The sequence below is a fragment of the Oryctolagus cuniculus genome, chromosome 15, assembly GCF_964237555.1.
Source record: "Oryctolagus cuniculus chromosome 15, mOryCun1.1, whole genome shotgun sequence".
NCBI lineage: Eukaryota > Metazoa > Chordata > Mammalia > Lagomorpha > Leporidae > Oryctolagus > Oryctolagus cuniculus.
This window is the reverse complement of record NC_091446.1, coordinates 32887150-32910574: the sequence shown is the minus strand read 5'-3', so window position 1 is coordinate 32910574 and position 23425 is coordinate 32887150. Positions and strand designations below refer to the sequence as shown.

Below are 23425 nucleotides of genomic sequence, written 5' to 3'. Positions count from 1 at the left end.
AAGTTCTCTTTGTTGTGCGAGGGGGAGAACAGACACTGATTTAATAGACATATCTGTTGGGGGGAAGGGTGGAGGGGGTGTGGAGAGGCTCAGTTTGGAAGAATTACAGCACTTGGTTAGCGCGGTGTCTTTGTGTTAGACTCTTCTGGCCTGACAGGAGGGTCTGCCCTCTGCAGTGTCCCACAAGGGATGTTTTCTGTCATGGATTAAAAAGCAAAACTGAAACTTTGAACAAGTGAAAAATAAGGTAGCCTTTACCTCGAGAATTACAAGCCTTTCCATTTCTGTAGTTTTCATCAGAATGTGTTATGTGAGTTTTGTTAAGGATTTCGACTGTGACATCGAAATGAACGCTCGCATAGGCAACAATGCTTTACGGTATCTGGTATCACTTTGGTTGTCCAAAGGTTAAAAGTACGTTTGAAAGCATATGCTTGTGTAAAGAATAAAAGCATGGGTCGGTTTTCTGGTATAATTTGTCTTGTTGGTTGGATTTAAAAATTCTCCTGTCAGTGCAAACCCAGCTTTTCCCTCCAGGAAATAGCCTTTTGGCGATCAGTTATCATAAACTCTTCTTGTTTATTCTTTCAAGTCTGTCATACATTTGCTGAAATGTTTCATTGGGTTAAGCCCTTCTCAGAATCATGTGTTAGTAGTAGCCCTCACTTAAGAGCAGATACAGGAGGTTCTGAGAAACATGGAATGAATGGGTTGACAGAATTGTGGTAATATAAAATGCTAAATTTTTACTTGTATTTGTTTCAGTTTTCTTAGTGATTGGTTTCTTTCAGTAGGGCTTATTAATTTTTAGAAGATTTTGAAATGACAGATATAACCCTGTAGGTTTTTAAAGTTAATATTGGTGTTTATTTTAGGTGGTTTTTAATAAGTTGTTTATCTTATTCTAATTCTGTTTGCTTTGAATCCCTGTCTTCTGCCTCAGGTCCCCTTTTTATCAGTCATTGCTACCTATCCTTAGTGGTTAGTTGTTCCTGCTTGACAAGATGTTTTAGGAGTTTCTTTGTATTACAGCTGGTAAAATACTTACATAAATACATAAGTTGAGCATTAAAATTTAGATCCACCTTTTTTGAAGGAGCATTTCAATCTGGAGTTCAGTTTTTAAGAACATATTCTTCACTCCAGATTCCCTCTTGAAGGTAGTAAAGTTCAAGAGGAATTGAGTCCAGAGTCCAGAGCAGTATTTTACCCTGAGCAGTAATATGTATTGATAGTCTCCCAACTAAAATCAGCTCAGCCTCACGGTTTTTTTCTGTTTATTATTTGTGATTTTTGTCGTGTAAGAGGAGATGCTAAGAGGAAGAACTCTGTGCATTTATAAGGAATGGCAGTGGTCTTCATGAAATCCAAAAGGTGACTGTGTTGTTTACTACCAGATGTAGTAATTCCTCTTTATTTTAATGAGATTGGTTCTGAACAGTTAGCCTTCTGTTTGATTTCTTGACTGATTATCTTAATACTTAAGGGTCATTTAGTTTTTAAATGATACTTAATTTACATTAATCTCAGGATTAAAAATGCATTCTCATTTTCAAAATCTTATCTCCCTCTTTTTTAAGGGAAGAAAGGGATACTGGTGGTGGAGGAGGAGCTGTTGATTCTGTGACTGGTTTGGTTGAATTGGAGTTATTGAAGATTTATTATTCCTTATCCAAAATGCTTGGGACCAGAAGTGTTTTGGATTTCGGACTTTGTTGGATTTTGGAATATTTACATAGTTTTTACCAGTAGAACATCCCTAATTTGAAAATCCCAAATCTGAACCCTTTTGAGGGTCATGTTAGTGCTGAGAAAGGTTTGGATTTTCAGATTATGGATGCATGACCTACAGTGGGTTCAGACAGTGATTGTGATCAAGATGGATATTTGGTTTCCAGGTGACTGGTTACTAAGGGGTCCTCTGGGACGCCGATGATCAGTGGAGATTCTGGGAAGACTAGGCTCTCTCTGCTGTGTGATGTGTAACCTATTGCTGGGCTGCTCCTCACCCTAACTGTATTCTCAAGAAGCTCTCTACCCGCTTTGCGGACACTTGTAGTGATTTCATTTTAGCTCTAGGTTGGCCAAAAAAGGACAGTAGAATGAATCTCTGTGAGTTACAGAAAGTTATTTCCTGTTTCCCTAAGCCCCTCAAATGTACTTTTAGCTGGAGCAATTCATTTGTTAGCCTTATGGGGCTATATAGGATGGACTGGAATTTTTTACATAGTGAGAATTGGTTAGTCAATTTCTATGGGAACTTGCCACTTTTGAGTACCTGCTTAATATTAATGCTCCTTTTAGGAACCGAAGGCAGTGCTAGGTAAATGCTTACTTCACATAATTATTTATTAAGTGGCTGCCTTGTAACAGCACTGTGGTCAGGTAAGGATATTTGGAGAAACTGCCCTAACTTTCAGGAGCTTTTTGTTAGTGAAGATTCAGTTACCATACAAGGCATAGTGTGTCATTTGATGATGCAAACTCATGCTAGGTGTGTTTAGAAATTAAAGAAATCTCCTAGATGAAGGAAGGTCTGCAGAAAGTGGTGGCTTTTTGGTGAATATGGACAAGACATTGCATTTGTGAGAGGGTGGGCAGAAGTGGAAGAGGACAGAAGTGAGTTGTTTGAATTGTCCATCACGATAAGTGCCTGGGACGGGTAGGTGATCAGATTTGTAAAGGTAGGTTTTAGGATTTGTAAATGCAGATTATGAAGAAGAGACTTTTTGTTAGGCAACTTTGGGTTTGCAACACATTTCTTTCCTTAGCTGGGAGGAAGAATGTTTGCTTTTTTAAGGATTCTACTAACTAAAACAATGACACAGATTCTTAACCAATCTGACAGGGACATTAATATCATCTGCAGCAATACTGTCTTCTAATAAGTAGGCTCAGTTGGAGGTTACATCTTATTTCATTGAACAAAACATGACACAGTTTTTGAAATTGTGTAAAATCAGTGGCATAGTCATTCTTTGAATACCCTTAGTATTGGTAAATTTTCATCCATGTATGTTGGATTTGGTATTTCTTAAGTGTGGCAAATAAAGGTGTATGTTGAATAATGAGATTGCTTTTTTTTGTTGGCATGCAGACTGATTCTGGAAGCTCTGCACAGGGGCTTGATTTGTTTTGATGTGCCTCTGAACCTGTCTTGCTTCTTACTTCCTTTATGTCTGTCCATCTGGATTCTTTCTTCTTCCCATCCATCTGCTGTATGGAATCTGAATTTGTGATGTTAGATGAGAATAAACAAAGCTTTTTTTTTTTTTTTTTTGTAGCTTGAAGTTAAAAGCTTAATATTGCAACTGTACAAATTATTTTGTCTATCTGCAAATATTTAAGAAACCTTTTTATTTTTCCGTGTTCCATACACTTGGACGTTTCCTTGGAGGTAATCCAGTAGAATCTTAACTCATTTTATTGACTTAAATCTTGCATTTAGGAGGTATCCAAAATACTGTAATCCATACCTTGTTTTTTTCTCTTTTTAATTTTTTTGAGATATAATTTACATGGCATAAAATTCACCCTTTTGAAGTATACAATTCAGTGGTTTGCAGTTAATTCACAGGGTTGTGAATTATATCACTGTTTAATTCCAGAGCATTTTTTAAAAAAGATTTATTTACTTATTTGAAAGGCAGAGTGACTAATCTTTTGTCCATTGGTTCCCTTCCTGAATGCTTGCAACAGCTAGGGCTTAGGCCAGGCCAGAGCCAGGAGCCAGACTCTCCTTCCAGGTCTCCCATGTGGGTGGCAGAAACCCAAGTACTCAGAGCATCATCTGCCTGCCAGGCACATGAGCAGAAAGCTGGATCAGAAGTATGGAGAAGCTGGGACTTGAACCGCCACTCCATTTAGGAGTGCATGGGATGCAGGCTTCCCAAGTGGAAGCTTTACCTGCTGCACCACAATAAATGCCCCAAGGATATTTTTGTTACCCAATAAGAACTATTTACAGGTAATTATTTCCCATTCCTTCTATGAACCAGTTCCTAGCAAGCACTTACCTACAGATTTCTCTATTTTGGAAATTTTCATGTAAATAGAATCATACAGTATGTGGCCTTTTGATGTCTGGCTTCTTTGAGCATGCTTTCAAAGTTTTTCTAGGCTATAGCATTTATCAGCATTTTTATTCCTTTTATGGCTAAATAGCATGCATTGAAATACCACATTTTGTTTATTCATCAGTCAGTAGACATCTGGGTTGTTTGCACTATTTGGATGTTAAGAATAATGCTGTTGTGAAAACATGTTTTTAATTCATTTGAGTTTGTGCCCACGATGTAATTGTTGGATCATAATGATGTGTTTTTAATTTTTTGAGGAACTACAAAGTAGTTGCTGTATCTTACATTCCCATCAGCATTGCTGATGTGAGGGCTTCAATTTCTCCACATCTACAACAGTTTCTTTGTGCTTTATATTTAATCTCTCCTTGTGGGTTTGAAGTGGTTCTTCATTGTGATTTTGATTTGTATTTCTCTGATGACTAATGATGTGAGGATCTTTTTACCTGCTTGTTGGCCATATGTATATCGTCTTTGGAGACATGTCTCTTCAGATCTCTTGCTCATATATTATTTGGGTTGCATTTTTGTTGAGTTGGTGTTTTTTATATGTTCTGGATACTAGACCCTTACCATTATATACCTTGCTGATATTTTATTCTCATCATACCATCAATTTGCAAATGATTCCAGATTAACACATAAGCAGATATATTGTAACGAGCTAAACTACAGGATGCCATGTGAAGGAAATACTGGAATGATCCTAGTGCCATAGAGTTGCTTGAGAAAGACTTCCTAGGACTGTGGTTGTGGCACAGGGGATTGAGCCACTGTCTGGGATATGTGCGTCCTGTATCAGCATGCCAAGTTGAGTCAAGGCTACTCTTCCAGTCATTTCTTACAAATACACCCCGAGAGGCAGCAGATGATGGCTTGGGTGCTTGGGCTTCTGCCACCCACATGGAAGGCTAGGATCCCATTGTGGATTCCATACTTTGACCTGGGCCAGACCTGGCTGTTGCGGGCTCTTGGAGGGTGAACCAACTGATGAAAGTGTGTGCGTGCTTTTTTTCTCTCTTTCAAGTAGATGAAAATTAAAAATAAACATGTTTTTAGAAACTTCCTTTTAACCCTTTTCTATGAATTATTCAAATTATTAGTTATTTGGGCCAGCGCCGTGGCTTAATAGGCTAATCCTCCACCTGCAGTGCTGGCACCCCGGGTTCTAGTCCTGGTTGGGGCGCCAGATTCTGTCCCGGTTGCTCCTTTTCCAGTCCAGCTCTCTGCTGTGGCCCGGGAAGGCAGTGGAGGATGGCCCAAGTGCTTAGGCCCTGCACCTGCATGGGAAGACCAGGAGGAAGCACCTGGCTCCTGGCTTTGGATTGGCGCAGTGCGCCGGCTGTAGCAGCCATTTGGGGTATGAACCAATGGAAAGGAAGACCTTTGTCTCTCTCTCTCTCTCACTGTCTAACTCTGCCTGTCAAAAAAAAAAAAAAAAAATTATTAGTTATTTGGTAGAATTGTGCTAACAATACAGCTATATCTTGCTATATCTAAATCTAAGTTCTTGCTATTCTAAAGTGAGGGGTCAAAATACCAAGTTCAGATAATATGGTTATGCCATATTATTTGAATCTGTTTTATGCTAAAATTTTGGATAATAAATAATGGGTTTGGGTAGGATAGGATTACTAGTATATTGCTGTATCACAAATGTTTTGTCTGAATCTGTTCTACTTTTGGGTAGTTTGCATAGAAATCTGTACACTAACTGTCTTTGAAATCCAAGATTACTTTTTTTTGCCTTTTATAAAACTTAGAAATCTGACAAATTACAGTTTATGGTAAACAATTTTAAGATTTTGTTTCCTGATGCTAAACTAAATACTGTTTTCAAAGGGTTGTTTTGCATTTTGTTGTTACTCTTAGTTTCTCTCTTTTTTTGGAGTGATTAGATTTGGTCTGACGTGGAGTGTTAGATGTAATGATGATTTTAAGGATACAGTTGAGCATCCTGTAAGGTAGGTAAAAGAATAATTCTGCAAAATTTTTTTAATGGATTATGAGGGGCAAGTTATGAAAAGTATGCAGCAATGATTCACAGTTTCCAATGATATTTGTCTTTTTATGCCTTTTTTTAAAGATTTATTTATTTATTTGAAAGGCAGAGTTACAAAGAGACAGATCTTCCATCCACTGGTTCACTCCCAGTGGCTGCAATGGCTGGAGCAGGGCTGATCTGAAGCCTGGAGCCAGGAGCTTCTTGCAAGTTCCTCACACAGGTGTAGGGCCCCAAATTTCCCAGGCGATAGTAGAAAGCTGGATCAGAAGGGGAGCAGCCAGGTCTTGAACCCGTACTGCAGGTGCTATGCCCCAGCACCAGCCCCTTTTTATTACTTCTGTTCCACATTTTTACTTGTTTTTAAATAAAGAGAACTGTGGGTTCTGTTAGTATGTCGCTTAATCACTTTTTTGAACTCAATGTTTTGTAATCCAATGATGTTTCAAGTATAAACCACTTTTATATTTGTATTAACTGCTCTTAGTATAATGAAATTCTTGTAATTCAGGGTAACAGAAGGGTCCAGTTTTATGTTATGTGCATTTTTTAATTGTAAGAGCAGGGTGAATCAAAGGTGTGGCTGAAAGAAAAAACTGCAGGTGTAACCACTGGTTTAGACTGACATTTCACATTTTCATATTGGGGAAGTAGGAATGAATAATATGCTTGAGACATCTCATCCTAAAGAGAAAAAAATTCCCAGTTGTACCTTACAATCCTATAACCACTATTATAGTACAAAAACTCCATTTGAGGTAAAGCAGCATTTCTTAGAAACTTCTGAATTGTTAAAAATCAGCCTATCACAGTTTTGCGAAGTTTTAAGAGGATCATATAAAAAAATTGTCTTATAAGATTTTTTGGTAAGCACTATAAATTGCCTTTTTAAAACTGGACACAAATAGCATAAATTTATCAACAAATATTAATGATATTACTGTCTTGTCTTCAAAGTGCACTTTATACTTTTCAGAAAACTTGCACACATTTCATTATCTTTATTTAGAAACATAGAAGAATGGGTTTTAAAGAACAGTCGGTCAGTTGGAAAACATTTAAAATACTCTTAAAACAATCAGCTTTTGTATAGCTTAGCGTAAATACTTTCCTGTTATCCACAGAAACAATTGTATAATATTTTAATGTTAGAAATATCTGAGATATTTAACTTCTCAGGTAAGAATGAAATAGAAGTAACTTTTCTGTTCAAATTGCTTAAAGTGCTATCTAAAATTAGGTATTTTTTAAAATAACTTCTGTTAAAAATGATATACACCACGACCTAATTTTGGGTTAAAAGATGCTTTGAACACCAATGTTTTCTCATTAGATTTACTATTATTGAAAAAACTGTTGTATAATTAGTATTGTTTTTGTTGGTATTATTAGATAGGCTGTGACTCAGGACTGGCTTATTTTTCATAAAATTTGAATCATTATAAACCAGTTGTTACTGTGCATAAAAGTAGAGAGTGTAAAAGCATATACCTTTTCTAAATTCACGATATAAATGGGGAGGAAAAACTCATTAAAAGAATGTGTAGGGAATATCTTGCTTGGTTAAAGAGAAATCTCATATGTGTAAATCTGAATTTCCATAATGAAATGTGTTTTAATTTACAATAGAATTCATACCTATTTTAAGTAACAAGTTCAATTAGTAACATTTAGAATGGTTTAAGAAAATTTTTGGCATGGCATACAATATGCATGCAGGAAGGAATTACTGAATTTGTTAAATTAAGACCATACATTCATTAATTTTTTATGATTCATTTTATTTATTTGAAAGGCAGAGTGATAAAGTGAGAGGGAGAGACACAGAGATATAGTCCATCTGCTATTCACTCCCCAAATGTCCATAACGGCTGATCTGGGCCATGCCAAAGTCAGAGCTAGGAACTTGGTCTCCTATGTGGGTGGCAGGAGCCCAAGTATTTGTGCATTAGCAGGAAGCTGGGTGGGAAGCAAGAAGCCAGAACTTGAACTGGCACTTTCGTATGGGATGCTGATATCACAAGTGACATCTTTACCCACTTTGCCACCTCACTAGCCTCTACATTAATATTTTTTTTAAAATGTTTTTTTATTTATGTATTTGAAAGGGAGAGAGAGAGGTCTTCCAGCCACAAGTTCCCTCCCCAGATGCTCAAAACGGCCATGGTTTGGTAGGCCCAGTCCGTAGTGAGAGGAGCCAGGGAACTGTAGTTGGTGACAGGGGCCCAACTTACTTGTGCCTGATGCTTCCCAGGGTACTCAGTAATGGGAAGATGGATCAGAAGTAGAGATGAGAGTTGAATCCAAGCACTCTGATGTGGTTGTAGGTGCCCCAAATAGTGTCTTAACCATTGCTTCAAATGCCTGTCTCTTCATTTATTTATTTTGATGTTCTCGTTTTTCTTGTATTTTTTTGTGTGTGTATGTTAATTATTCCCAGTACATAGTTTTGGGCTTTTACCTTCATAGTCTTCCTTCACTTCAATCAGGCATATTTGCTAGGTTGTATGTAGCTTTTATCTTTATACCTTCCCCTTGAATATTCTCTAATTCTCTTTTCTTTCCATCTTTCAGGTTCACTATTAATAGGGGCAGAATCTGGCGCCCCAACCAGGACTAGAACCCAGGGTGCCGGCACCGCAGGTGGAGCATTAGCATAGTGAGCTTTAGTGCCGGCCTAATTAGTATTCTTAAAATATGGCACATATGGCACATACTCTGTCATATGTGCCAGAGAAGTGGAGAAGCAGATTTAGAGAGGTTAATTATTTCATTCATGGTCATTAAGCTATAGAGTAGTAGACTTGGGATTGTAACTCAGAATCCAGTACTCTTTAATCTTAAACTTTACACATATAGGTAAATTCTTTAAGAATTTCTTGTTGCTTTGCCTTTGTTTCTAGTTACTGATTACTTACTGCTTTATGTAAATCAAGAATTCTGGTTTCTTTACCCATAATCTTGCCATAAATGATAAATTACTTTCTGTTCTCTGGGCTAGAATTAAATCCCTTGTCACTTTCACTTTCTCCTCAGCTGTTATAGTACTGCTTGTTTTTCCTTTTTACTTGCTTGATTTTTTTTTTTTTTTTTTTTTTGACAAGCAGAGTTAGGCAGAGAGAGAGAGAGAGAGAGAGAGAGGTCTTCCTTTCCGTTGGTTCACACACACACACACACACACACACACACACACACACCCCAAATGGCCGCTATGGCCGGCACACTGCACCAGTCCAAAGCCAGGAGCCAGGTACTTCCTCCTGGTCTCCCATGCTAGTGCAGGGCCCAAGCACTTGGGCCAATCTCCACTGCCTTCCCGGGCCACAGCAGAGAGCTGGACTGGAAGAGGAGCAACTGGGACAGAATCCAGCGCCCCAACCGGGACTAGAAGCCAGGGTGCTGGTGTCGCAGGCGGAGGATTAGCCTAGTGAGCCGTGGTGCCAGCCAATTTTATTTTTTTATTTTTTTATTTTTTAGTTTTGTTACAGTATTTGGAGCTCAATAGATTTCCAAAGTGAATGTTTAGCTACTTTAATACTTTTTACAATTAACTGAGTTTTGAGTATATGCTTAGAGAGGAAAGACAGCAAAGAATATCCAAGGGATGCTGGTTCTAGGCTTCAAGTGTGCACCAGCAAAGACCTTAGGATAACAGTGTACAGGTGTTTGGTCTTGTCTTCTATTCATATCCTTCCCAGAGACCACAGTAGGGTTGGAGGGGCAAATAAGGGAAAGCACATTGAGGTCAGAATTCATGACTCCTGGATGTTAGCCAATTGCCTTCTTGGATCTAGTCTCTGTGACTTAGATTTGGTGCATTTGGCAATAAATATTTTAAAATGTGTGATATAAAGGGAAGTTGTTGGGGCCAGTGTTGTAGTGTATTGAGTAAAGCCACCACCTGTAACGCCAGTAAACCACGTGGGTACTGGTTAGGGTCCTGACTACTCCACTTCCAATCCAGCTTCCTGCTGATGGTTTGGAAAAAGCAGCAGCAGATGACCCAAGTGCTTGGGCCTCTGCCCCATTCATGGGAGACCTAGAAGAAGTTCTGGGCTTCTGCCTGGCCCAGAGCTAGCCGTTTTGGCCACCATTGTGAACCAGCAGATGGAAGATCTCTCTCTTTCTCTCTCTTTGACTTTGAAATTAAATAAATAATTTTTTAAGAGAAGTTGCTGAGTACTACTGCATACTTGCTGAGAAGGGGAGATTGGGCAAATCGAAAAATGATAAATTGTTTAGACAAAATAATGCTTCCTATAGCAGGCACAGGAAGATAATGTGACAAAGGTAATAATATGGAGACATTCCCATCTAAATAAGCTTTCACGAAGAATTAAAAAAATGAAAGGAACATAAATGTTTGTATTTCCCTTTGTTGAGGTGTGGCTTCTTTGTGACATGATTTATTGTCTAACTACTAATTTCATCATGTATTAGGTTATGTGGATTTTCCTTCAGCTAATAAGGAAGCTGACAAAGTTTCAGTTGTGTGAAAAGCGTATCTGATCACAGTTGGTGATCCTTTAATTATGGGTGGACATTAGGAAGTCCATGAATCATTGGTAATCATTACTGACAAAGTCTTCAAAGTAGTCATTTCTCTATGAGTATTTAATAGAACAATATATCTTCTTTTTTTAAAGATTTATTTATTTTATTTGAAAATCAGAGTTACACACAGAGAGGAGAGAGAGAGAGAGAGAGAGAGAGAGAGAGAGAGAGAGAGGTCTTCCATCTGATGATTCACTCCCCAGTTGACCAAAACAGCCAAGCTGTGCTGATCCAAAGCCAGGAGCCAGAAACTTCTTCCGTGTCTCCCACATGGATACAGGGGCCCAAGATGTTCTTCTGCTTTCCCAGACCATAGCAGAGAGCTGGATCAGAAGTGGAGCAGTCAGGACTCGAACTGGCACCCACATGGGATGCCGGCATTGCAGGTGGCAGCTTTACCTGCTACACCACAGCGCCGGCCCCTAGAATAATATGTCTTTTAAAAATGCTTTTAATATGTCACCAGTGGCCAAATAGTCAGTGCATTAAAATTTTATTTCATGTTTATCTATTTGGAACTTCTCAGTTATCTTCAGCAATATTATTTTTTATTGCTCTTACATCTATCTAGATCTGGTTTCTGTTCTTCAAAGAGAATACATAGGATAAAATAATATAGAATCATTTCCAACAGTTTTTAAGAGGTGTTAGAATTTTGCTTTATTGACTTTTTAAAGGTCAAAACAAGTATGAGTGAAGTGATAAAAGCTGTTTTCTTTGTGAGCCTTAATGCAGCAGTTTTTATTTGTATATTTGTGATGTACAGCTTTTCACTGTATGGTATTTATTAAAATAAATTCTGTCATGTTATGAAAGCTTATCTGAGAACCAGAAATCAAATATTTCTTCTGAAAACAGTTTCACAAAGACCTATAGCTATAAATGTATAGTCTTACCTAAAAGGTAACATTCTCTTGACCTCCTTATCCTTTGATGAAGAATTGTTTACTTTTATATAACATTTCCAAATCAGAGATTAATACATTTTATTGATGAAAGGCAAAGGTAGCTGCATAAGTAGGTTAAAGATGGAAAAGCAAAGCTGAAATTTTTTATGTTAGATGAGAAGACTTTAGGCAGGAGTTTTCAGGAGCTATAAATAAATCTCTGTGGGACTTGGGTTTTCTTAAAAAAAAAGTCGGGGCTGGCGCCATGGCTCACTTGGTTAATCCTCCACCTGCAGCGCCGGCATCCCATATGGGCACCGGGTTCTAGCCCAGTTGCTCCTCTTCCAGTCCAGCTCTCTGCTGTGGCCCAAAAGGGCAGTGGAGGATGGCCCAAGTCCTTGGGCCCCTGCACCCACATGGGAGACCCAGAAGAAGCTCCTGGCTCCTGGCTCCTGGCTTTGGATTGGTGCAGCTCCGGCTATTGCGACCATCTGGGGAGTGAACCAGCAGATGGAAGACCTCTTTCTTTTTTTTCTATGTAATTCTGTCTTTCAAATAAATAAATTTAATAAATAAATAAATTTAAAAAAATTTATCAACCTGCTGCCATAACATAGTGTCTCAGTTATCTGTTACCACAGTCATGCTGCATATTAAACCATTTCACAACTTTGTGACATAACTAGAAGTGTTTGTCAAGTTCACAGGTCTAGGGTTCAGCTGATTTGGGTGGGACTTGGTAGTTGGCACTGTTGATCTTAGCTGACTTGCTTAGGTTGACTTTCTTCATGTCTGGAGTAGGTGTGGTTGGAGTCTGGAGTGATGTTGGTTGACTAGTTGGTTTTCTGACAGTTATGCTTTACCTTCAGGATAGCTGTTCATGGCAGAAGAATACAAAGTAATGAGAAATTAGAAAGCATTTTTTCAAGCCTCTGCTTATGTAATGTCACTAATATTTCCTTGGCTAAAGCAAAATGTATGATAAAGCTGACAGTCATGGTGGGAAGGTATTATAAAGTTATATGGCAGGGGCTGGCACCGTGGCTCACTTGGTTAATCCTCTGCCTGTGGCCCTGCAACCCATATGGGCGCCGGGTTCTAGTCCTGGTTGCTCTTCTTCTAGTCCAGTTCTATGCTGTGGCCTGGGAGGGCAGTGGAGGATGGCCCAAGTGCTTGGGCTCTGCACCAGCATGGGAGACCAGGAAGAAGCACCTGGCTCCTGGCTTCGGATCGGCACAGCGCCGGCCGTGGCGGCCATTTGGGGAGTGAACCAGCGGAAGGAAGACATTTCTCTCTGTCTCTCTCTCTCTCTCACTGTCTGTAACTCTACTTGTCAAATAAATAAATAAAAATCTTTTTTCTTAAATGATGGAAAGGGCCATCCTTTCTTTTTTTTTGACAGGCAGAGTGGACAGTGAGAGAGACAGAAAGGTCTTCCTTTTCCATTGGTTTACCCCCCAATGGTTGCTGCAGCCAGCGCGCTGCACTGAATCCGGTGCCCTACAGGACTAGAACCTGGTGTGCCGGCACTGCAAGCAGAGGATTAGCCTATTGAGCCGTGGCGCTGGCCTAAATAAAAATCTTGAAAAAAAAAAAGTTATATGGCAAAGAGCCTTAGTGTATGGAGGAATCAAGAATTTGGGCCATAGGGCTGGTGCTGTTGTGTAGCAGGTAATGCTGCTGCCTGCAGCGCCGGCATCCCATATGGGCTCCAGTCCTGGCTGCTCTACTTCTGATCCAGCTCTCTGCTGTGGTGTGAAAAAGTAGTGAAAGATGATCCAAGCACTTGGTCCAAGTGCTTGGTCTCCGCATGGGAGACCCTGAAGAAGGTTCTGGCTCCTAGCTTTGAATCAAGCCAGCATTTAGGGGGTGAACCATCAGATGGAAGACCCCCCTCTCTCTACAGCTACCGCTGCCGCTACCACTACCTCTCTCTGTGTAACTCTTTGAAATAAAATAAATAAATCTTAAAAAAAAAAAAAAAAGAATTAGGGACGGGAAAAGGATTTCTTTTTTAAAGATTCATTTATTTGATAGAGTTACAGAGAGAGAGAGAGAGCACTTACATCCACTGGTTCACCTCCAGAAAAGCCAGGGCTGTGCTAGTCCAAAGCCAGAGGCTTCATCCAGGTCTCCCACACGGGTTCAAGGACCCAAGTACTTGAGCCATTTTCCACCTCTTACCCTGGTGCATGAGCAGGGAGTTTGATTGGAAGTAGAGCAGCTGGGACTCGAGGCAGCACTCAAATGGGATGCCAGCATTTCAGGCAGCAGCTTAAAAACCCTCTACCACAACACTGACTCTGAATAAAGGTTCTTTAACCATCTTGTAAGACCTCCCAAGATACCTGATTCCAACCTCCTTCATTCTCACCTCTCTATATCCTGCCAGTCCTCATTCTCAATTTAAGTCTTAGAACTACAAAACACAGCCTTTTTTTTTTTTTTTTTTTTAGTGTACAGGTATGACCACTTGTTATATTTTATGTATTTACTTTTTAAAGATTTATTTATTTGAACAACAGAGTTACAGAGAGAGGTAGAGAGAGAGAGGTACTCCATCCACTGGCTAACTCCCCAGATGGCTTCAATGGCCGGAGCTGTGCCAATCCGAAGCCAGGAGGCAGGAGCTTCTTCCTGGTCTCCCGTATGGGTGTAGGGGCCCAAGGACTTGGGCCATCTTCTACTGCTTTCCCAGGCCATGACAGAGAGCTGGAGCGGATGAAGAGCAGCTGGGAGTAGAACCGGTGCCCATATGGGATGCTGCTGCTTTAGGCCAGGGCTTTAACCCACTGCGCCACAGTGCTGGCCCGTGTGTTTTATTTATTTCTTCCTTCCCCTTTCTTTGTCCTGATGCTGCCTGCAAGACCCTGGTCAGCAAGACCTTTGAAATCAACAACCATATCATGTTTTACTTTAAAAAAATTTTTTTTATATTATTTGGGAAGCAGAGAGAAAAAGAGAAAGGAAAAGCAATATGGAGAGAGATCTTCAATCTTCTGGGTCAAAAACCAAGAGCCTAGAACCCAGTCTGGGACTTTGGATTGACAGGCACTCACATACTTTAGCCACCATCTGCTGTCTCCCACAGTGTACATTAGCAGGAAGCTGGGTGGGGAGCAGGATAGCCTGGATAGCCTGGACTGAAGCAAGCATTCTGGTTATGGTATGTGGGTGTCCCAAGTAGTATCTTCACTGTGTACCATTTGCCTGCCCCTAGAGTATTTCTGCTGTGTATTTCAGTTTTGTTTACAAAAATAAAAGCAGACATTACTAGTTTTTAATTTCCCCCTTCTTATGTGTAATGATCGCTTATAAAATACACAGTGGTATTCCTTGCTTTTTTTCATTTAATAGGTCTTAGCTGTCTTCCCATATTAATATATGTAGAGAACATTCTCCTTTTTCACAACTGCATTGTATTCCATTGTATGGGTGTACTTTTTATTTAACTAGGTGGTTATTGAACATGTGAGTTTACAGTCTACACTTATCCTTAACTACAGCAGAGAATAATACTATATTTAAGTTATTTCCTATGTGTGCTGGTGCTTGTAAGATAGATTTCCAGGAATGGAATTGCTGAGTTAATGTGTAAAAAGTATTCAGGGCCAGCACTGTGGTATAGCGGGAAAATCCACTGCCTGCAGTGCTGATATCCCATACGGGCACTGGTTCAAGTCCCAGTTGCTCTGCTTCTGATCCAGCTCTCTGCTATGTCCTGGGAAAGCAGTAGAAGATGACCAAGTCCTTGAGCCCCTGCACTCTCGTGGGAGACCCATAGGAAGCTCCTGGCCTCGGATCGGCCCAGCTCTGGCTGTTGCTGCCATTTGGTGAGTGAACCAGTGGATGGAACACCTCTCTCTGTCTCTGTCTCACTCACTCACTCTCTCTGTCTCTCCCCTTCTCCCTCTCCTTCTCTCTCTGTGTAACTCTGACTTTCAAATAAATAACTTTTTTTTAAAGAAAGGAAACTAGTGATTTTTTTAAGATTTATTTATTGATTTGAATGTCAAAGTTATACAGAGAAGGAGAGGCAGAGAGAGAGAGGTCTTCCATCCACTTGGGCTATATTCTGCTTTCCTAGGCCGTAGCAGAGAGCTGAATCAAAAGTGGAGCAGCCAGGACTTGATCCAGTGCCCATATAGGCTGCCGGCACTGGAGGCGGCAGCCTTACCCACTACACCACAGCGCAGGCCCTATACTTGAGATTTTACTAAGTTGCCATCTACATGGATGAAATAATTTTGTAGTCTGCTCATCGTTGTAGGAAGATTCTGGTTAGGAGAAGGAGTCTTCACAACCTTACCAATATAGTACTGCATCTGACTGTAGGATTTGTGTGTATTTCATAGGTAAAAAAGTTCTCAGAGTGGTTTTCATTGGCATTTCCGTTATGATGAGGTTGAGCATCTTATTTCTGAATTTTTGCATATTCAGAATCCCTTCTGAATCTGTTAAGAATAAAATTCAATTGCATTGTTAATGGTTTAGGAAGCTTAGAGTGTATGACTGATAAAGCATAAACATTCTTATTCCACTCTTTTCAAGCCTGTGGGGTGTCAGACGGGTTTTGCATAGTCTCTTTTAACTACTTGAAAGGATTATAGAAAATTGTTCAAATTTTGCCTTAAGGCCTCATCTTGTATGTATCCTAGGCAAGTTGCTAAAATAATTGTTACCTAGTCAGTATAAGTTAATTTTTGTAGATGTTTTTGCCTTCCTTTAATGTGTTGTACAAAATGCTAGATGCCTTTTATGATTCTGTGTTTCCTTTTTATCTCTAACCTGCCTGTTTTATTTGTTCTTTTTGGCACTTCATTCCTTTCTTTGTCAGCATTCTGTTTACTGAATGTTGGAAAAACTGCTTGAACTTTTGGTGGTAATGCCGCTATATATGTTAACATTTTGATCTGAAATTGCTGTCCCTGAACAGTTCTTTTTCCAGCTAATAATGCCATTAAATATTGTCTTGGCTGAGTTTATAAATGTTGTTACTTAATTTCATTAAGACTGATATCTTAGAGACTACAGGAGAAGTACATAGTAAAATACACAATAGAGATTAAAGGTAATAAATAAGAATAAGTGTGCCCAATTAAGAAGGGATCAAGAGGCAGAAACTAATGACACAGAGCCAATCCTATATTCTGTTAACTAGGTTGACAAGGAAGTAGTTACTCGGTGACTCATAGATACTAATCCAAAATGTTCTCTGTCAAATAAAGATATATTGACTCCAGTGGATTTTTCAAACAAGGGGGAAAAAACCCTTTGTTTGCATTGGGGACAATCTTTGTTTAGACGGTTTGGTTGGATATTGCATTTTGAATTTATTCATTGAGCAACATGTCTCATGAGCATCTCCACTAGCTACCAAGCACTATGCAGGAATATGTTGATATGTAAGGCAGACTGCTCCTGCTTGCATAACACTTAGAGCTTGATGGGAGAAACAGGGACATTAATCACAGTGGGGAATGAGATGAGTGCTTTGAAAAGAATTGTTCTTTGTATATAATTGTGTATGGAAGGGGCAGTGGGGAATTGAGTATTAAAAATACAAAATTTCTGAAAAAAATTTTAATTTGAGAGGTAAAAGATGAGTAGGAGGCTCTTTGCCACATCTACTGTGAGAATGAAGACCATTCTCAGCAATCAGACTGTTAACATTACAGAAAATGTTGACATCAATCTGAAGGGACACACAGTTACTGTGAAGGGACCCAGAGGAACCCTGCAGAGGGACTTCAATCTCATCAATATAGAACTTGGATTCAAGAAAAAGAAGAGGCTCTGGGTTGACACATGGTGGGGAAATAGAAAGGAACTGGCAACTGTTCGCACCATCTGTAGTCAACGTACAGAATATGATCAAGGAGCTTACACTGGGCTTCCGTTACAAGATGAGGTCTGTGTATGCTCACTTCCCTATCAACATGATTATTCAGGACAACAAGTATCTTGTTGAAATCTGAATTTCTTGGGTGGAAAATATATCCAAAGTGTTCGGATGAGGCCAGGTGTTGCCTTTCAGTGTCTCAAGCCCAGAAAAGTGAATTAGTCCTTGAGGGAAATGACATTGAACTTGTTTCAAATTCAGCTGTTTTGATTCAGTAGGCAACAACAATTAAAAATAAGGATATCAGAAAATTTTTGAATGGTATCTATGTCTCTGAAAAAGGAACAGCTCAGCAGGCTGGATGAATAAGACATAAAAGTTGTCCTACTGGGGCTTTTGCTGTAAGCCCATCCCATATGGTTCAAGACCCGGCTGCTCCACTTCCAATCCAGCTCTCTGCTGTGGCCGGGGAAAGCAGTAGAAGATGACCCAAGTCCTTGGGCCTCTGCACCCACATGGGAGACCCGGAAGAAGCTCCTGGCTCCTGGCTTCAGATCTGCACAGCTCTGGTCATTGCAGCCATCTGGGGAGTGAACCATCAGATGGAAGACCTCTGTCTCTCTCTCTCCTCTCTCTGCCTCTGCCTCTGCCTCTCTGTACCTCTGTCTTTCAAATAAATAAATAAATCTAAAAAAAAAAAAAACACACTTGTCTGGCTACAGAAACAATAACCTAGATTGTGTCTTGTGTATTTTAATAATGCAATAAAAGTTCTGTTGATTTGAAGGGGGAAAAAGAGATGAGTAGGAATTACCTAGGGGAACAGTGGTTAGTAGAAAGGATTCATCTAGACATTACTATGCTTTCAGATGATGGAAAATTAGATGTTGATTTTCCTCTTAGGATTCAGATTTATATAAATGTATTCCCTTTTCATCACTTAGTATACTTAAATATGCCTTTAAAAGGCCCAATTTTGGCTGTGGAATACATGTATTAGAAAAAATTTAGGAAAACTGAAATATGGAAAATTGAAAGGGGGACATTGGCTGCATATATTATTTAAAAAGTTGTAGGGAGGGCCGGCACTGTGGCGCAATAGGTTAATCCTCCACCTGCAGTGCCAGCATCCCATATGGGTGCCGGTTCTAGTCCCGACTGCTCCTCTTCCCATCCAACTCTCTGCTATGGCCTGGGAAAGCAGCAGAGGATGGGTCAAGCCCTTGGGTCCCTGCACCCATATGGGAGACCTGGAAGAAGCTCCTGGCTTCGGATTGGTGCAGCTCCAGCTGTTGTGGCCATTTGGGGAGTGAACCAATGGAAGGAAGACCTTTCTGTCTCTCCCTCTCACTATCTGTAACTATACCTCTCAAGTAAATAAATAAAATATCTTAAAAAAAAAAAAAGCTGTAGGCAAAAAAGACACAGTTGTACTCAGGTACTGTATGTTTCTTTAAATGCATAGCTGTACAGTTCCCAGAGACATTCTGTAGCAGGCACTCTGTGAGTTCTTTAAGGTCAGTCTTTTTTTTTTTTTTTTTTTTTAATAGAGTGGACAGTGAGAGAGAGAGACAGAGAGAAAGGTCTTCCTTTGCCGTTGGTTCACTCTCCAATGACCGCCGTGGCTGGTGCGCTGCAGCCGGCGCACCACGCTGATCCGAAGCCAGGAGCCAGGCACTTATCCTGGTCTCCCATGGGGTGCAGGGCCCAAAGACCTGGGCCATCCTCCAGTGCACTCCTGGGCCACAGCAGAGAGCTGGCCTGGAAGAGGGGCAACCGAGACAGAATCCAGCGCCCCGACTGGGACTAGAACCCAGTGTGCCGGCACCGCAAGGCAGAGGATTAGCCTATTGAGCCGTGGCGCCAGCCCAGTCTTTCTTTTCTAAAATAGGTTTTTTTTTTTTATTCTTTTATTGAAATATAATTAAAATTCAGTTCTTAATGTCAGTTGTCTACACCTCTGTGACCTCTGCCCAAAGATATAGAACATAGCCAGCTTCCCACTGCATATTAATTTATATTACTGTCACTTAGTTTTGCTCACACTCTTATTTCATAAAAGGAAGCTTGTAGTATGTATTCTTGTGTCTGGCTTCTTTGGCTTAAAAATATCATCTGTGTTATAATAATTAATTCCTTAGTTAATTTATTGATATAATTGATACAGCATACAGTTCACCACTTGAAAGTATATACAGTTCACCACTTAAAAGTATGTACAGTTCATCAGTTCTTTATTAACAGTACTGCAATCATTAGCATAATCAAATTGTAGAACAGTCAGTCCTCATTCTATCCCTTGCCCCACCTTTGACAGTTACTAATTTGCATCTGTAGATTTATCTATCCTGGGTATTTTTTTAATTAATTTGAAAGGCAGAGTTACAGAGAGGTGGGGATGGTCTTCCATTCGTTGGTTCACTCCCCAGATGGCCACAACGACTGGAGCTGCGCCAATCCAAAGCCAGGAGCTAGGAGCTTCTTTCGGGTCTCCCAAGTGGGTACAGGGGCCCAAGGACTTGGGCCATCTTCTACTGCTTTCCCAAGCTGTAGCAGAGAGCTGGACTGGAAGTGGAGAAGCTGGGACTCGAACCAGGGCCCATGTGGGATGCAGGCAGTACAGGCAGCAGCTTTACCCGCTACGCCACAGCGCCAGCCCCTTGAAGTATTTCTGATGCGTAAGTATTTAATTTAAAAATTGGTGTTATCTTTTTGTTGATTTCTGGGAGTTTGTTATATAATCTGGAATTTAAAGTATTTAACATTGCATCTTTTTAAGACTTGGTTATACAGTATTTGATCTCTTATATTTACATACAAATTGTAGGAACATCTTGTTTTTTTCTTTAGAAGTCTCCTGGAATTTTATTTATTTAGTTGAATCTACTTGAAAGGCAGAGTGATAGAAAAGGGAAAGGGAGAGAGAGAGAGATCTTCTATGCACTGATTGACTCCCCAAATGCCTGCAACAAACAGGTTGGGTCAGGCTGAAGCCAGGAGCCTGGAACACCATTCAGGTCTCCATGTGGGTGACAGGGGCCCAAACCCTTCAGCCATCTTCTGCTGCTTTTCCCAGCCCGTTAGCAGGAAGCTCAAGAGTGGAGCAGCTGGGACACTAAAACTGGTGCTCATATGGAATGCTGCTGTTGCAGGCAGTAGCTTTACCTGCTACATACGATGCTAGCCCCTGATTTTTTTTTTCCTGCCTCTATAGTTTGCCTTTTCCAGAACTTTGTGTATTTATAATAATACATTATGTAGTCTTTTCAGATTGGCTTCTTTTGCTTAGTGATAAGCAGTTCAGTTTCCTCCATATCTTTTCATGACTTGATAGGTCATTTCTTTTTAGGACTAAGTAGCATTCCAGTGTCTGGATGTACTATCTCTTCATTCAGCAGTTATGGAAGTTATGAATAAATCTGCTGTAAACATATTTGCAGGTTTCTGTAGGTAAATGTTGTCAGTTCATTTGGGTAGATAACAAGAAATGTAATTGCTAGACCAGATGTTAAGAATATGTTCAGTTTTGGAAGAAACTTGTAAACTGTCTTCCAGAGTGGCTTTACCATTTTGTATTTCCATCAGCAATGAATCAGTTTCTGTTAACTCCCATCTTCCTCAACATTTGGCATTATCTGTGTTGTGCATTTGGGCCATTCTAACAGCTGTGTAGTAGTATCTCTGTTTTAATTTGCAGTTCTGTACTGACATGATGTTGAGTATGTATGCTTACTTGGCATCTTTATATTATCTTTGGTGACATACCTGTTAAAATCTTTTGGCTATTTTTAATCAGGTTTATTTTCTTGAATTTCAAGAATTCTTCATTTATTTCAGTAAATAGTCCTTTATCAAATGTGTATTTTGTAAATATTTTCTCCCAGTCCATTTTGTCTTCTTGTTTCCTGAAAGGTAGTTTCTTCTCTTTCCTTTAAAAAGTTTTATTTTAATGACAGAATTGCTTAGTTTCTGTTATACAATATATTTCAATATATGGATATATTGTGAAATGGCTCATTCAAGAATAGTTCTTTTTTTAATTTAATTTGATTTGATTGGAAAGGTAGAGGTACAGAGGCAGAGAAAGCTGATTGACCCCCCCAAATGGCTACAATGACCAGAGCTGGGGGTAGCTGAAGCCAAGAGCCTAGTTTTATCCGGTTCTCCCATGTGAGTGGCAGTTACCCAAGTAGTTGGGCCATCTTCTGATAATGAGCAGAGAGGTGGAGCAGTAGAACTGGCACTCATATGGGATGCCATTGGTGTAGGTGGTGGCTTACTCTGTGCCACAGCACCAGTCCCAGTAGTTGTTCCTTTAAAAAAAAATAAGTATTTGAAAGAGACAGACACTGGAGACCTCTCCCAAATGGTGCAACAGCCAGGACTGGGCCATGATAAATCAATATCCCAAAACTGAATCCACTATACCATGTGAGTAGGAGGGACCCCAGAACTTGAACCATCCTCTACTGCCTTCTGGTGTAAATATTAACTGGAAACTGGAATCATCTTTTTTTTTTTAATTTTATTTATTTTTTATTTATTTTTATTTTTGACAGGCAGAGTGGACAGTGAGAGAGAGAGACAGAGAGAAAGGTCTTCCTTTGCCGTTGGTTCACCCTCCAATGGCCGGCGCGCTGCAGCCGGTGCACCGCGCTGATCCGATGGCAGGAGCCAGGTACTTATCCTGGTCTCCCATGGGGTGCAGGGCCCAAGGACCTGGGCCATCCTCCACTGCACTCCCGGGCCACAGCAGAGAGCTGGCCTGGAAGAGGGGCAACCGGGACAGAATCCGGCGCCCCGACCAGGACTAGAACCCGGTGTGCCGGCGCCGCAAGGCAGAGGATTAGCCTAGTGAGCTCTGGCGCCAGCCTGGAAACTGGAATCAGAAGCAGAGCTGAGATTCAAACTCAGGCACTCAGACATGGAATGCTGGTGTTCCAAGCAGTTTCTTAACTGATGTATCAAACATTTACCTTAGAAGTTTCTAAAGTTTAAGAAATATGAAATCTTAAGGAATAGTGATAGTGTATGCATTGTTCATATATACAATAATATGAGTATGTTATGATTGTAACATGTGTTTCAATTTTTAAATATACTAAATTCTTAGAAAAATATGATTTGCCTAATATATAATAATTAAGTAATTTAGACAATTGTAACATAAGTTCTTAAGACTTTGTTCCTTCTGCTGTTTGATCATGATAAATTGTGTTTGCTATATTTCATGATTTTTATTTTTAAATGTGAGAGGGCTTGTGTTTGGCAGAGCCTTTTCCCCTTCCCCCTTTGTGAGTGGGTTATGAGAGCTTTTCTCTAGAGAAGGTCTGCATTTACTTCTGCTTGCTTCCCTTCACCCCCTTCAGTAACCTACAGGACCAACCATATGTTAACTTTATAGGTAGGGAGTTTCCCAGATAGTCCAAGTAGTGCAGCGATTCTCAGTGTGGTCTAGGCACTCCTGAGGATCCAGAAAGTGAGAACTATTTTCATACTATTACTGTGATATTACTTGGCTTTTCACTCTGCGTCCTTTCACTTTCTATATTTTGTATTGAATTACCACTCTGAAAGGTAACAAAATGTCTTGTTTACTTGAGTTTAAACTTTTTTCTTTTTAAAATTTCAAACACAGCAAATACGAGTATAATCCATGTAAACAGAAGCTCTTTAGGATTTTCAGTAATTTTAGGCAGCATAAAGTGATCCTTGGACTACAACATTGGAAAACCGCTGAATGATGTATATCTGGGTTACAAATCCATGGAAGCACTAATAAAGGGTTCATCTTTTCCAGGGAAACCCCTGTCCTTTCAGTTTCCTCTTAGCAGCGGATGGGTTTTTTTTCACCAGTCCTTTTCCCACTCCCTCACTCCCAGCCCCCAAGATTTAACTTGAAAGGCAAAGACACAGAGGAAGAGGAAAATTCCTGGTGTGGGGGGGAATGGTGAGCAAGCTGTGCTTCTTTCTATCTGGTGGTTGACTGCAGATGGCCACAATTGCTAGGTCTTGGCTAGGCTAAAGTCAGGAGCTTGGACTTCATCCTGACCTCCCGTAT

At 40.0% G+C, this 23425-nt stretch overlaps 1 protein-coding gene and 1 pseudogene across 28 annotated transcripts in view; both read left to right on the top strand.

Annotated features, from left to right (window-relative positions):
- Window positions 1-23425, top strand: part of LCOR (ligand dependent nuclear receptor corepressor) — a 129211-nt gene that overhangs the window by 1757 nt on the left and 104029 nt on the right. The gene's annotated exons all lie outside the window — the stretch shown is intronic.
- LOC127484158 (large ribosomal subunit protein uL6 pseudogene) overlaps window positions 5-23425 on the top strand; it is a 42293-nt pseudogene continuing 18872 nt past the window's right edge.